Raw genomic sequence first — 16,751 nt, 5'->3', positions numbered from 1 at the left:
AATTCCAGGTTGCTATGCAATATTGTTCTTTACAGCTTTGGACTTTACTTTCACCACCAGACACATCCACAACTGAGCATTGTTTCTGCTTTGGCTCAGCCTCTTCATTTCTTCTGGAGCTATTTCTCCACTCTTCTCCAGTAGCATATTGCGTACCTACTGACCTGGGGAATTCATCTTTCAGTGTCATATCATTTTGCCTTTTCATACTGTTTATGGGGTTCTCAAAGCAAGAATGCTGAAGTAGTCTGCCATTGCCTTTTTAGTGAACCACATTTTATCAGAACTCTCCATCATGACCCGTCTGTCTTAGGTGACCCTTCATGGCATGGCTCATAGTTTCATTGAGTTAGGCAAGGTTGTTATATAGGGTTAATTTATGCCTGTCCTAACTGAAAATGGAGTACAACAGGCTCACTATCTGAGACTTTGTTAGGGTGCCTGGGAGCTAAGTCCTTGCCTCAGTCTCTGGCACCAACCCCACAGCTTGTTACTGTACCATGAAGACTTGTAAGTCAAAACAGAAGCAGCTGTTCTCTCTCTGAGAGCAAGTGGGAAGACTGAGTCTGCAGGCCTGTACCTTTGACTTGTGCTGAATCTGTGATCCTGAGGTATAGCTATAAATCTGAATTCTATTTCTGCCCAGCACAGGTGGCCATGTTCTATTCATCTTCCAGCTTGTGTGTTCCTGTCCAACCATAGATTCCAACTCACTGAGGCTCTGACCTCACCTCTAGACCTCGACTTGGCTCTGCCCTTAGGAGCTATGGTAACTGTGTGCCTTCCATTTCCCTTACCTATTTGAGGCCCCAATACAATTTCTTTAAATGCTGTCTGAGTTTGCTCTGACCAGATGTCCTGGCATGTACTGCACATCAACCTGTGGTACCCAAAGCTTATACTGAATGTTCTCTAAGCCTCTCTGGCTTTCTCCCCAGGTATAAACTTGTAGTCCCACAGGTCCTACCACCACCCAGCCCCAGTGCCTACCGCAGTGGCATAAGTCCAGCAGTCAAATGATTTCTCTCCTGATTTCCTGGTTTTCCTTACTATCTGACAGTTCCCTGAGAAAAGGACTCCTGAGCTTATTCCCATGGATAATTCTTGATTGAGCCTCGTTAATGCTAGGAATCAAAATTTAGGTCTTGACCTTAAAAGTTAAGATTTCCATTAGAAATCCATTTCTATAAGACAGCCAGGCTCAGGAGGCTGATCTAACTCTTCCATTGCTGGAGGAAGCCTTTTGTTGCAAGGAAACCTCAATTCAGGTTTTACTCTATTACTCAGAACAAGCAGCTAGATGGCCACCCTCATTCTGTCAAAGAACTTTATTATCCTCTGCACCCAAATGGATGTGCTAAGAAGTGTGGAAAGGCTTAAATCAGGCCAATAAAAATTTCATATGCCACCAAGAAGCCCTATGAAGTCACTGAGAGTCAAAGTAACCAGAGACATACTAGCAGCACCCCCAAGAAATAGTAGCCCCAGGCTCACAATTGGCTGTCTTCTGTGGATATCCAGATTAGAATTTTCTGTGGCCCTTCCTAGGCAACACTACTGACAGATGAAGAACTGTTGAAAGCCCAGAAAGTGCCACCTTTGTCTTCCTTTGGCACCACCCCCCTGAAAAATATGTATCAAAACCAAAACAAGATAAAATTAAATTAAAATGGTTATGTTTTCAGTGATCATTTCAAAGTTTCCATGAATTCTGAAGGTGGCTATTATATCCAAGTCAGAGCTGTCTCCCATTAAGGTAGAGCAGGATTAAAGATGGGCTTCCCTGGTGGCTCACTGGTAAAGAATCTGCCTGCAATGCAGGAGATGTGAGTTAACCCCTGACTTGGGAAGATCCCCTGGAAAAGGAAATGGCAACCCATTCCAGTATTGCTTGGAAAATCCCATGGACAGAGAAGCCTGATGGGCTATAGTCCATGAGATCACAAAAGAGTCAGTCATGACTTGGCAACTAGCCAACAAAAACAAGAAACAAAAACACCCTTCCTGGTTACAGGCTCATTCTCAGACAGAGCCCATCAAGATTGATAACCCTACCAGGTACCAAATTTGGTCCTAGGTAGCACATTCTTCAGGCTCCCCTGGTAGCTCAGCTGGTAAAGAATCCGCCAGCAGTGCAGGAGACCCGGGTTTGATTCCTGGGTCGGGAAGTTCCCCTGGAGAAGGAAAAGGGTACCCACTCCAGTATTCATGGGCTTCCCTGATAGCCCAGATGGTAAAGAATTGGCCTGCAATGTGGAAGACCTGGGTTCGATCCCTGGGATCTTGGGAAGATCCCCTGGAGGAGGACATGGAAACTCACTCTAGTATTCTTGCCTGGAGAATCTCCATGGACAGAGGAGCCTGGAGGGCTATAGCCAATGGAGTCTCAAAGAGTCAGACACAACTGAGCAACTTACCACAGCACAGTACGACTTTGAGTAATCCTCAAAGTTGAAACTTCTAAACACACACACACACACACACACATACACACACACTCTCTCTCTCCTTTGGGGGTTATGGCATTATTTAATTCATATTTTCAAACATAATGCACTTGTGACCCACACTTCACTAACGGCAAACATGGTGGTCTGGAGAGGGCAAATGCGGGGACAGTGCTAATAAGCTCAGCCAACATGCTTGATCAAGAAGAAACTCTGTCTTCAAGTTCTGCTCCCCATCAAATATAGCCACTTCTTATTTTACAAGTTCTTAATGCCAGTGAGGAACCAGGTTCTGTATTGGGAATGGAAACTTAAGCAAATCATCCTGGCTTCAGTCTAGTGGTGGAGTTGGTTGTTAAGCCAATCATGTAAATATCCCCCTTGTAATTATAGATGGTTAACTCCTACAAGCAAAGGATGAGGAGACCTCATCTAGACTGGAGGTGAGGTCAAGATTTGAAAAATGAATAGGAATTATATGAACAGCATGGCGAAAACCTTAGGAGAAAAGAGTTGATCAACTCTAGGAATGGATATGGCTGTCCCTTCACTATCTGACAATCTGTTAGCTGGAACAGACCAACCAAGAGGATCTCTCTAGAATAACTTCTGGGGGGTAACTATGGAAATGGTGACTCTGCTTTGTAAGTCTTGTTACAGACACCCCAATTATTGGAAGATGCTCTTAGCCTTTACAGTGCTCCAAAGATTGCTCAAAACCATGACTTGGATTTTAAGATTCTCATGTTTTACAATGGCCTCATCTCTGAGTGGTCTTCCCTTACTACCATTCTGCATAGTTCACAGGCATACAAGCTATATTTCCAAACTCAACCCCAAGAACTGCAGAGTTTCTAGTCTATGATTTTCTGGGGGTGAAAGTAAAGGTAAACAGGAAGTTTCAAATGTACTGAAAGATCTGTACTGATATAACAAACATTTCCTGAATCCAGTAATTACTAAAACTTGGACCTTCTGTAGGTGCTTAGTTTTGGCCTTTTTCCTTCTAAATCATCATGCTCACTTACTGCTGTAGTACTTAAGATCACCTGTTTCCAACAGCCCACATAGATCAGGCTAAGAGCAGTGGTTCTCAAATTATAGTTCCTGGATTACGTCACCAGGGAACTTTTAAAAATGCCGATTCTTAGACCCCATTTCAGATCTTCCAAATCAGACACTAAGTGTGTGTCCTAGCACACAGTATTTTAACAAGCCCCTTGGATAATTCTGCTGCATGCTTTATCGATAACGACTGGCCTAAATAGGACCTTTCAACATCTCCATGAATTCCTCTTTCCCCACCCAATTTCCTACAGCACTTTGTGATGAAAGATGATATACCTTTATCTAACCATCCCAGCCACCATATCCAGTCCTCAGGGCTTTCAAAACTTGCAGTCTCAGACTAGGCACTCTAAATAGTAGAAGGCTAGAATCATGACATGTCAGCAATTGGACTCCTACCCAGTTACTTTTGATAAATAACACTACATAGAGATCACTCAGTACATATTTACAACAATCAAACCTTGAGGGACCTTGTTTTTCACCGACTTTTATTTTATCACATTCCTCCTAGTTTGAAAAATGACACAATACTAATTTCTCAGTTACTACTGGAGTTGTTAACTCAGTTCCCTAATCTGTCAAATTTAGTTGTAAGACAGAAAACTATACTTAGAGTGATCATGAGAGTTATACAGGACTACCATGCGGGACTGACTTTTAGGATTCTTCTCCAGAGTTCCTTCTCCAACAGATATCTTAAAGTCCTCAGTACCATTCTGCTTACAACTCCTTTGGGTTTACAGAAATATTCTCTATGAAAAGCATATAAACCTTAAGGAAATGTCTGTTAAACAATTGAAATAACATACTTGATCACTGGTAAGAACTCTAGAAAAAAGATACCAATGAGCTGGAAATTATGGTCCTAGAATATGTTAATGTATTCCAAAATTTCTCCATCTGTAAAATAAAAGAATGATGAAAACATAACGCTGAGGCCTACTTGGCATTCAGACGAATGAAGACAGAACAAGTAGCAATCAGTGAACTCTTTAGTCTCCATTCTATGATCTCCACCTCTCAGCTCTACCTTTATTCTACTTCAAAATCCTATACCAATTATCTCCTACCCTTTATGTCCAAAATAGCCCATGTAAATCAGAAGTTCCATTGGATAGAAGGATAGATTTGCTAAGTAACACTAGAGCCTTTCATTTATTCTATATTTGGGGGGAATTCTTGAGGACTAGTTAGAAATTTCTAATGAGATCATAAAAAGCTGACTTGTAAAATTATCAATAAGAAACCAGTAACATTCGTGGGGTCATATGCTTGGCCACAACATTCTTCTTGGTGTCATGCGCCTCCTATATCTATAACTCTAATTCTAATCATACCACTTCAGTGAGCTAGAACTCTAGAATGGTTAAGAAGATATAACAAACTCATTTTGAAAATGTACATGCAGTTTATCCTAATCAATGAATCTAAAATTAAATGATCATTGTGTTGTTTGTATGTGTTAGTTGCTCAGTTGTGTTCAACTCTTTGCAACCCCATGGACTGTAGCCCGCCAGGCTCCTCCATCCATGTGATTTTCCATGTAAGAATACTGGTGTGGGTTGCCATTTCCTGCCCCAGGGGATCTTCTCAACCCTGGGATCGAACCCCAGTCTCCCTCATTGCAGGCAGACTTTTTACCATCTGAGCCACCAGGGAAGAGGTTAGACTGTCTTATTCATATGCACCTCATTTTTTAATATTTAAAAAATAATTATTAAAAGTAAGAATTAGTGGCTTAAGGATAGCTATTTTTAAAATATCCTCTCTAAAAAAATACTCATTTATGTTGGTCTGCCATGAAATAAACAATTGTGCTAAGTGAGTCTTACACATACTACCTTTACAATATCTCTCTTGGTAAATGGGAAAATTACTCATTAGCATGAATTTGTATTTGTCAGGTGACATGTTAAAAAGAGTTACTTAATTGCAAATTTCATATGTGGAAACAAAGTTGCTGCTTTCAGAAATAAATGATACTGAATATAATTAACAGAGATTTTGATGTCGCAGATACTGCATCAGGAACTGATTGGATAAGAATCGGTCACCATCAGTTCCTCATGCATTGCCTTCAGCATCTAAACAAGCATCAGTAAATATCCCAAATTAGATTTGCTGTGATGTATTTATGGTTATACAATAAAATAAGCACTCTTAATAAAACCCTAAAGAGAAATGTTTCTGAGAGAGGTGGTCCTAAGATGCTAAAACACCAATCATTAGCCTACCATTCTTAAAGATTTATTCATGAAGCCAGAGAAGTTAACCTAGTTCCATGTTTATACCAATAATACACTTCTACCTTTCTTGCTAAATATATTAGCATGAAATAAAACAACCTAAAATTTGTTGATTGTTTTTATAACTTGTGAAAAAAGTAAGTAGATATATTTTGTTTGCTATCTTTGCTTATTTTCTTTTAACTTAGGAGTTTATGGAATTTAAATAGGTATTACTATTTGAATAGAGATTATTTCTCATCATTATCACTGAAGTAAATATTATAAGAAAAAATGCTATAGAGCAATTACTATAAAAGATAAAATGTTATAACTAACTATACTTTTAACTGGCCTAAATTCATTTGTATTTCCAGCATTTTCTAGCATTAAGGGTCAAGATGGTTTGACAAGCAAGCTCATTTGCTTCACTTATGAATCACCTATCAGTCATTTAAAATTTATTGAACACCTACTGTGTGCCAGTTACTTTTCTAGGATCTGTGATATAGCAGCGAGAAGAGTCACTACCTTAATGAAGCATACATTCTAGTAAAAGGAGCAGACTGAAAACTAATTTATAATACCTTGTGTAAAATGAAGAGTTTTCAGTAATCACAGTCCTAGAAATAGATTTAACAGGGATTTAACATTCTTGTATACAAACAATAATAAAACCTTTTGTGGATAATTGTAAAGTAAATTCAATAAGCAATTTAACATTGCATACTATATACTGTATGCTATGCATGTACTACATATTTTTCCATAGGCTCAGCTGAATATGTTCCTCAAAGAGAAAAAAGGCTACTATGCTATGCAGGATCTCTGAAAAGTCATTCTGGCAGATAATGTGAGACATAAATTTAATGTTTATTAAATTTAAAGTTAACCCAAATGTGTGCCACAAGGTCCAGTTCCAGACCCAGAGAGATGGTATGGGGAGGGAGTTGGGAGGGGGGTTCAGGATTGGGAACACGTGTACCCCCGTGGCAGATTCATGTTGATGTATGGCAAAACCAATACAGTATTGTAAAGTAAAATAAAATAAAAAAATAGGCCAATGACCATAAGTAATTGTATAAATAATCCCCACTTCTTGTCATATCTGCCAAAGAACATTAAAGGAAAAACCACCCAAGTTAAGAAATTAAGAAAGTAAAGAAATTCATAACTTTAAGCAATACTTCTAGAAATCCTCTCTCCTATTCTTAATTGCCCCACAGTTGCTCCAGAGCCTCTCAATCTCAACTTTGCCAATAAAAGCCCCAGCCTACCTGACTTCTTCCACCTCTTTTTCCATCTCCTTTTCTCCCACCTTCCCAATTCACTCTCTCCCTCCCTTTCCTGCTCTGACCCTCTTCTCTCTCCTTGCTCCTCCCTCTCCCTCTCGAGACCCTACAGAATCAGCCCCCTAACCTCCCTTTCTGTCAGTTCCTTCCATTCCTCCTTACTAGCCATACCTAACTCCGCTCCATTCTCCAAACATTCACATAGCTAGCTCTCTCACTTCAAGTCTCTACTCCTTTTCAGAAACACCTCCTCCAACTATTCTGTTTAACATAGCTCCTCTAGTCTATCACTCTATATCCCCTTTCCTGGCTCTTTCTTCACAGTACCTATCACTACTTGACATTGGCTATATACATTTTTGTTTCTTTTTAATTGTCTGTCTTCCTCACCAGAACATAGGTAGTTTGAGGGTTGGGGCTCTGTGGTGTTCACTGTGGTATTCCTAGCACCTAGATTTCCTGGCACATAGTAGGTTGTTATAATTGTTTAAAATAAATGAATTGGTTATACCAGAAAATAGTATTCTAATTCTTCTTTTCAGAGCAATAGCACATACCTAAAATATGAAATAATGCACTTCTAAATATGAAAGTTTAGCAAATTTCATAATTAGGTCCTCAGGCTGTTTCTCTATCTATAGTTTCTCCCTGCCCTCACTTTCTGGCTTCCTACCAGGGATTATTCCTGCATGTCCTGAGGAAACTATAATAGCCTTCACTGAGATAGTTTCCATGCAAGACAATACTGAGTCTCCTCGGGACCTACCCCTCCTGCATGCTCAGTCATGCCCAACTCTTTATGACCCTATGAACTGTAGCCCACCCACCAGACTCCTCTGTCCATGGAATTCTCCAGGCAAGAATACTGGAATGGGTTGCCATTTCCTCCTCCAGAGGATCTTCCCAACCCAGGGATCCAACCTGCATCTCTTGCATGTCCTGCACTGGCAGGCAGATTCTTTAGCACCTGGAAAGCCCCTCTTTGCTTCTAGATCTGTTCTGGATCTATGTGCTCAGTCACTTCAGTTTTATCCAACTCTTTGCGACCCTGTAGATTGTAGCCACCAGGCTCCTCTGCCCATGGGATTTTTCTGGCAATACTGGAGTGGGTTGTCAAGTCCTCCTCCAGGGAATCTTCCCAACCCAGGGACTGAACCCGCATCTCCTGCATTGCACGTGGACTCTTCACCTCTGAGCCACTGGGGAAGCCATTCTAGATGTATAGCTAGACACAAGTGCCAACAGGCCCTGCAAGGTAAGGCACAAAGCGTGACCTATAAAGAGCTGCTTTAGACTCTAAAAGAATAGTTGAGTCTTCTAACTTACATGATCAGAAATCTGGAGAATATGTGTGTGAATTGATAATAAGAGTGAGGGATAATGACCGACGAAACATAAAGTTGAGGCAGGCTGAGTTTATTGTTCCGGGCTCACTAAGTAAAGGGTCTGCATGTATTGCTGCAGCTCAGGGAGTTAGAAAAGGCTCTAACACGCTGGTTCATTGGACCAAAATGTTGTTCACAGTTGATTTAATGTAGAGGAAGGGATTTGAAGACTTAGGGAGACTGGAATGTTAGAGGGGATTTGTCATTTAAGACCTACTCACTAAGCCTGGGAGGGTCCAAGACATACATTTCACCATGACTGTGAGAAATGAATGCATGAGGGAATCCTGGATCCTTAAAGAGCTCTTATCTATACACCAGACCTCACAGTGGAACTATAGTACTGAACTGGCAAACCTAAATGTGATGGGAGTAATTGAATCCACAGGTGGCAGGGGCCAAGTGGCAGCATTCAACCAACAAAGGCAGGGTGGGCATGGTAATAGATAGTAAAGTAGCTATACATTTACCATAATGGATAGTAAAGTGGCATTTAGGACAGTCTGACTGCTGCAGGCCTATGATGTTGGCTAATTAATCGTGGCAGTCCTAAAAATAAAATAGATAGAAAGAGATAGGAAGTCTACTAACTTCCCACTTACCTGTATAAGCAGAAAAGTTCTAGGTCAAGTGAACAAAAATAAAACACACATGATAAAAACCGAATCACGACCCTCAATCAGTTCCCAGCCTTGAGCTAGTTTACAGACCAAGAACCCCATTTTTAGTTCTCAAAAAAGAAAGGAAGGATGGATCCCCTTGAGGAAGGACCCCAGTATACTGTCAAAAATTTATGCTGTTAATCTTTCTCCCAGCCATACCCAAAGGGACCTATAGCCTTTTACGAGGGTAATTATGTATTGGGGAACGGTAATAATCAGAGCTTTAGGGACTGATGGACACTGGCTTTGAACTAACACTAATTCCAGAAGAACCAAAATGTCACTGTGGTCCACCAGTCAGAATAGAGGCTAGAAGTCATGAGATCAATGAAGTTTTAGCTTAGGTCTGTCTCAGAATAGGCCCAGTAAGTATCTGGGCCCATCCTGTGGTTGTTTTTTCAGTTCCATAATACATAATTGGAATAGATGTACTCAGCAACTGGCAGAATTCCTACATTGTTTCCGCTACTATAACTGGTCTTATGGTGGGAAAGCCTGAGGAGAAGTAACTAGAACTGCCTCTACCTTGGAAAATAATAAACAAAAATCAATGCCTCATTCCTGGAGGGATTTCAGAGATTAATGCCTTTGTGAAGGACTTAAAATAAGCAAGAATGAGGATTCCCACCACATCTCTATCCAACTCACTTATGTGGCCTATGACCAGCTACAAAAGAATAACCTTCAGTTTCACAGAATTATGACTTGTGTTCCCTGGCGGTGGTGTCCTCTCCTGAACACTAGGATCTCCAAACCCATACAGCCCAAGGTTTAAGGAAAAGAAACAGTTCCTTCAGTGGATCACATGTTAAAATGGTGATAGAGGCAATTTCCACCTCCACCTTTCAAACATGAAGAGTGTAGTGCCTGATGGAAAAACAGCCTGCTCTAGAATGTTCTTTCCTCAATTTTTACATGGCTGGCTTCTTATGTATAGATTCCACTCAAATGTAATCTTCTCAAAGAGATCTTACATGACCACCTGTTGTCTAAAGTAATGCATTCTCCCCACGCCTACAATCACTCTATCTCAGTCATGTTTTATATCCTTCCTAGCATTTCATATGTTCTAAAATAAATTTTCAGCCTGTGATTTTGTCTGATTTCTTCACTACCTAGAATAGGGCCTGTATATAGAAAATGCTCCAAAAAGTACTTTGGAATAGCGTAAGGATTGTTGGCCTCCAAGGAAACAGGCAAGAGGGAACCATTTTCCAAAGTTCAAGTATGAGCTAGAAGATTTCTAGAGAAGAAATCTGTTCTCTCCAAGAGGGAACTCAAAAGTATATTTCTGGAACTGACAAGAGCATTTTAAAATACTCTGTAATGATTTGTACTCTTAAAGTGATACCAGTAGTCTGTGGATTCAGAAGAGATTTTTTAAGCCTAGTACTTTGATTTAATTATGGGGACAAAATGAAAATATTGATTTTTGACAGAAAGAACACTAAAGTGATCCGTACTGGCGCTAGTATAGCCTTCTTTAAAAAAGGCAAAATGTAATTTGAATGTGTAGTTTGAAAAGGACTTGCTTCCATTGTGAGGACTGTGAAGAAATCTGTGAGATCTGTGAGAAGGACTGTGCCTTATTCCTCCACATCATGTCATCACCCGGCAAAAGCTCCTGGCAATAAGGATAGGAGGTGGAAAGCCTGGAAGAACTTTGTGGAATGCTTTAGCATCCACACCACAGAAGTGAAGTCAGGCCACACCCAGAAAAATGCATCATGCTTTTCCGTAGTGCCTTGTTTTCCTAGGAGGAAAGTGACAAACCACCATGCTGTAACTTCTCACGCATTTCCCGCAGACAATCTCCATCCTGTTGTATTTATCTGAGGTATAAAGTGGGCATGTCTGTTCCCCATTACTATCTCACTAATCTAGATTCAGGAAATATTTGAGAATAGGGATTGTGGTCCACATCACATCAGTTACAGATAACAAACCACACACAACAAGTACCCTAGTTTATAAATAATAGGCTTTCCAAGAACCCACATGACATCCCAAGTGCTGGATGGTACTTCTAAAAGCTCCCAGAGAGCTGAAAATCACACACAGACAAGCAAGTCCCTGCGGAATACACATCTAAGGAGCCGTGGATGCATTGTTTATTTCAGCAACTTTATGGAATAAATTACACACAACAAATTGGTTTCAGATGGTAGGATATGAATAGCTGATGTGCAGTATAAAGGAAAGTGAACTCCCACTTTTGACCTAACTGCTTCCCATCTCAAGCATCTCAGACTCAGAATCCAGATGCAATCCAGTTTTGAAAATGCCATGGAGATCAGAAAGTTGATAAGAGGTGAGGATTAGAGATTTCAAAAAGCAGCTTATGAGCACTATTAACTCATTATATTGTCCTATGATCTTTGGTTGTTGATATAGTGGAAACCATGGGTAAAATTAAACCCATCCTTCCTTATTTCCTTCATTACCACATAATCAAAAATAATTTTTTCTGATATTTCCTACCTGTACAGAAATTTCATAATAGATTCAACCCAACACACATTTAAAATTTTCACTGCATAACACACTGGGACAATCATTTATGTTCCTAAAAGAGACATAATATCTCTTTTCCTCCTCATTATTCTTTTAATTAACATTGTAAAATTGACATCTTTGGTGTACAGTTATATGAATTTTTACTACATGTGTTGTCATGGAAAGAGCAGTGCAATCAGGGTTACAGAACAATTTTCACACCCCCAAATTCTCTGGTGCTACTATTTTATAATCCCCCACCTACCATAAACTATTGGTCTCCATATCACCATGGTTTTATCCTTTTAAGAATGTAAAAAATATAACCTTTTTCATGTAACTTTTCACTCAGTAAAATGCCTTTGAAATTCATCCAGATTGTTGCTTAATAATTTGTTGCTTTTCACTACTGAGTAGTATTCTGTTATGTGAATATGTCAGTTTATTTATCCATTGAATACTTAAGTTATTTCAGTTTGTGGCAATTATGAATAGAGCTGCTATAAACATTTGTGTATAAGTTCTGTTGGGAATGTAAATTTTCATTTCTCTTAGGTAAAAATCTAGGAGTGGGATTACTGGGTCATATTGTACATGGGTGTTTATCTGTATAAGAAACTGCCAAACTTTCCCCAGATGGCTGTATATAATTTTTTTCATAAAAACCACTAAAAGTGACCTATTGGTAATTTAATCATTCATATTGAAGTGATTCCAATAATGTTATTCACCGTGAGAAAACAATGTCCCTAAAATAATCAGAAGTATTTGATTTCATATTTTCTTTTCACTTTTAAAACTTAATCAGGTCTTTAATATTTTAACATGATTTTTAAAACAAAGTTAGATGCTTGACAACTGTAGAAATGTAAATGAGGAGACTTTAACAAGAGAGAGAGATTGAGGGAAAGTTCTTATCACTGCTAAATTTGAGAAATTTAGCCCAGTGTCATATGCATCAAGTCCAATTTTCAATTCATCAATTAGCCTCCCCCTCCCTTCCTCCCAAAACTTCCACCCCAAGGCTAATTGCAGAAGAAAACGGAACATGAGCACCAGCCAGAAAAGATTCACAGTTGCCACTCTTCAGTTGCTACTTTAATAGGAAACATATGCGCAAGATACCACCCAGGAGACAACTGACCAGTGTGTTCTGAAAAAAGGAACATCACCAGAAAATGAGCCACAGGAGATGGCTTACTCTTTTGGACAGGCTGAGACCAGAAAGGGGGTTGATAGCATTTTTATTCTTATATAAATATGTGCTTGTCCAAGGATAAGATGCTGGGACAGAAAAATAATCTGTAATGATAATGCTGAAGGCAATGATGTGAATTAGCCCTCACTAGCTATCACCTCATCTACGTGCCCTGCAATCAGCTTACAATCATATTTGGGAAGTTCTTAGCAAAGTTAACAAAAGAAGAAACAACACAACAGATTTGGAAGAAAGGGTATAGTGATGACTACAATTGTAATATTAAATAATAATGCTAAAACTCATTAGGCTATTCCTACTACAGGTAGCCAACACTGTTCTGAGTGCTGTACATACAGTATCTCATTGTATCTCTAATTTATAGGGTAGGGATTGACTCCACTGTGTAAGCTCAGGTTGCCACAACAAAATAGATCAGATAGCTTAAACACTAAGAATCTATTTCTCACAGTTCTATAGAAGGAGATCAAGGTGCCAACCAATTGGGTTCTTGGTTAGGGCTCTCTTCCTGGCTTGCAGAGGCCACTTTCAAGCTGCGTGCTCACATGGTGGAGAGAGAGAGAAGAAGCAAGTTCTCTGGTTTCCTCTTAGAAGGAGACCAATCCCATTGTGAGGCCCCCACCCTCATGACCTCTTCAAAACCTAATTTCCTTTCAAAGCCCTGTCTCCAACTACCATACTTTGGGGGTTATGCCTTCAAGATAAGAATCTGGGGGAACACAATTCAGACAGTAGCATCCACTTTACAAATAAATGATGTTTTTGAGAGGTTATGACTTTTACAATAGATCATTCAGTCAGCAGAGCTTGAACTTGAACTTTAGTCCATGTCTGACTCTAAGGAATAATCTCTAGCACTTTTTGACTGCCCCTAATCCCAGGGACGGCGGAGCCTGGTGGGCTGCTGTCTATGGGGTCGCACAGAGTCAGACACAACTGAAGTGACTTAGGAGTAGGAGGAGGAAGGGCTGGGTGCATCTACACAATATCTCCAGTCCTCACAGAAAACTTTACAAGTCAAAATTCTTCCCTTTTATAGATATGGAATCTCTGGCCCAACTCTGGAACCATCTGAATCTAATTTTTTGTATCTAATGTATCCTAGTGGTTCTAAAAGTATAGTCCTCAGACCAGCATCATCACCATCTTTGCTTGAAAACTTGCTAGAAAAGCAAACTCTTGAGCCTAGCTGCAGACCTACTGAATTAGAAACTCTAGGGGTGGTGTTCACAGTCCACACTTAACAAGCCTCTAGGCGAGTCTGATCCATGCTAAAGTTTGAGAACTGTTTGTTCCATAAATTTATTGGAATCATTAATGTTCAAAATTAAAATACAGGTCTCTTTGGCGCCAAACCTGTGGCTTTCTGCTGTGCTATACTTCACCATCTCAACTTTACCAGGGAAGATGTTGGAGATGGAGCCTATTTTAAATGAACTGTGATTATAGAGCATGATTCCGAATTCTGTTCAGCCACTATAATGATGATCAGTTCTCCTACCTACAATAATGTCATACTGTCCAAAGGACAGTTCCTAAGAATTGCCAGTGGTGCTTTCCTCTGATCAAAAAACACCTGTGGTATTAATCTGAAAACCAAGCTTAGTGAAATTGTTATTGAGGATGACAACTTTGTATCCCATTTAGTGAAAATGAGAAATAATCTAGTATGGAACAAAGCAGTTCTTTAAAAAGTGAATTTCATTCCCCTTATTTTTAGAAGTTATGTTTAATTCATCTAATCAATCACTGCTTTATCTACTGATATGTATAGTTGCTATATGTAAGTGTGTGTGCTCAGTCATGTCCAAATCTTTGCGACTCCATGGACTGTAGCCCCCAGGTTCCTCTGTCCATAGAATTTTCTGGACAAGAATACTGGAGTGAGGTGCCATTTCTTACTCCAGAGGATCTTCCCAACCCAGGTATCGAACCCACATCTCTTACATCTCCTGCATTGGCAGATGGATTCTTTACCACTGCACCACCAGTTGCTGTATAGTTATACCATTTTCCACCTCCAAGGAACAAGACCGTATTGCATCCCATTTTGGAAGTCTGGACAATTTACAGAAAAGGATAGAAGTCTGTGCATAATGGAAATGGCTATTTTTTTGGAGAGTGGTGAGTGAATGTACTTGATCTCATACCAAGGGCCTTTTAAAATCATTTTCAAAATCAAAGCACTTCAAAAAGGGTTATTTCCAATGCAAGTATGATCATCTGCTTGTGATCAATATCACCTCTAAAAGCTTGTATTAATATTAACAATATTAATGATCATGTGCCAGTCACTGCTCTAAGCATTTTACACATGGTAAAACTTGTTTAATCATCACAGACATGTGAGGTAGGTTCTAGTATTATTCCCATATCACAGATGAGGAAATTGAGACTCAGAAAGGTCAAGTAATTAGCCAGAATTCCTTCAGTCAGGAAATACTGTACTCTGGAGTAAACATGAACCCTTGGCTCTGCATGGATGGATTCAGTGTTGCTCTGCATCTGGATTAATTCCAAAGATCCATCTGTGAGCCTGCCTGACCCTTGGTCTTGCCACTCCGTCTGGATAGGGTAAAGGAGAGCGGCAAAGTGATAATGCAGTAGACCTGAGAGTGCCCTCCATTTACTGGGAGGCAGAGATCAAAGTGATAAAGGGACAGAGTGAGAACTGTACTTCTATTTGCCTGCTTGTTTCCCACTTGGTTCTTGAAAACAGACCCATTAATCATTTAGGTTGTGGTTTTGTTAATTTCACTGATTTCTAACACATTTGAGTCAATGAGGCAAGGATGGCAAAATCTGGGCACATTCAAACATCTCATGTGGAGGAGGCACTTAATCTCCTGCTCTGTCTCTACCGATTCCTCGCTCTCATTCTTTTATCCCTTCTTTTTTTCTTTCTCTTCACACACACCTCCACCCCTTCCATCCAATCTGTTTCTATTCATTGACATCTTAAAGGACACTATTAGGAAAGGAGGTAAAGCTTTTATAACATGTGGAGGCTTTTAGGGCAGTGATTAAGGTCCTATATTGGCCTGACTAGACTTGTCTTATCACAAGTCATGTCCAACTCTCCAAAACTGTGTGGATTGAGAACCTCCTAGTTTGAGTCCCTCTTTCATTCCTGTATAAGCACTTGGATTCATTGACTACGCTGGGAATTTCAGATACAGCAGATACTCAGTCTCTACCCTGGAGGAGCTCAGGCTTGCCTGGGAGGTCAAGTATAGAGCAGGTAGTAGGTTTGTGAGTAATAAAGTTCTCCCCAGTTAATCTGGACCCAAGCTGATTCATTTAGGAGGCAGTTACCCTTAAATTCCCTTTTGAAAGAGATCCTGTCAGGCATCAAATTCACAGCAAATCTCCCTTGGTTAAGGATCAAAAGCTTTCTGGTATAACAATGAGTTTTGAAATCAGATCCACTTAAGTCCAAATCTAACTCTGCCTTGGACAAGTGAATCTCATAAAGTCTCAGTTCTCCCTACTGCAAAATGAGAATAAAACCTGCTCAAGAGTCTGTCTGAGGATTAGATTGAGAAAATGTCATATAAAGCATCTGGTATAATTCCTGGTACACAGGAAGTGCTCAATAAAAGTTTGTTTCCCTTTTTTCCTCCTCCCTTCCCAGGCCTTATGGGAAGAGGCTGTGCCCTTCTAAAGGGAGGACATGAAAGAAGCTTTAATAATATTAAACACTTCAGTATCACCCACTACTGTCCCAAGTACTATGGTAGGCACTTTATGTATTTTAACTTCCCAAAACCCTATGAGATGAGTACTATTACCATCACCTCCAATTTATAGATGAAGAAACTAAGGGACAGAGATGCTGAGTATAATTACTTGCCAAGTTCTCACAGGTAGTATGTGATGGGGCTGTGATTTCTCCCTAGGTTATCTAGCTCTTGTTCATCATCCAGTAAGAGGCAAATCAAGAAAGAAGCACTA

General features: G+C 39.8%; 1 non-coding gene across 1 annotated transcript; it reads left to right on the top strand.

Annotated features, from left to right (window-relative positions):
- Window positions 5,504-5,623, top strand: MIR217 (microRNA 217). Its single transcript, NR_129653.1, has one exon. It is a non-coding gene; the product is annotated as a microRNA 217 (primary transcript).

The sequence above is a fragment of the Capra hircus genome, chromosome 11, assembly GCF_001704415.2.
Source record: "Capra hircus breed San Clemente chromosome 11, ASM170441v1, whole genome shotgun sequence".
Lineage (NCBI taxonomy): Eukaryota > Metazoa > Chordata > Mammalia > Artiodactyla > Bovidae > Capra > Capra hircus.
This window is presented reverse-complemented; position numbering and strand designations above follow the sequence as displayed.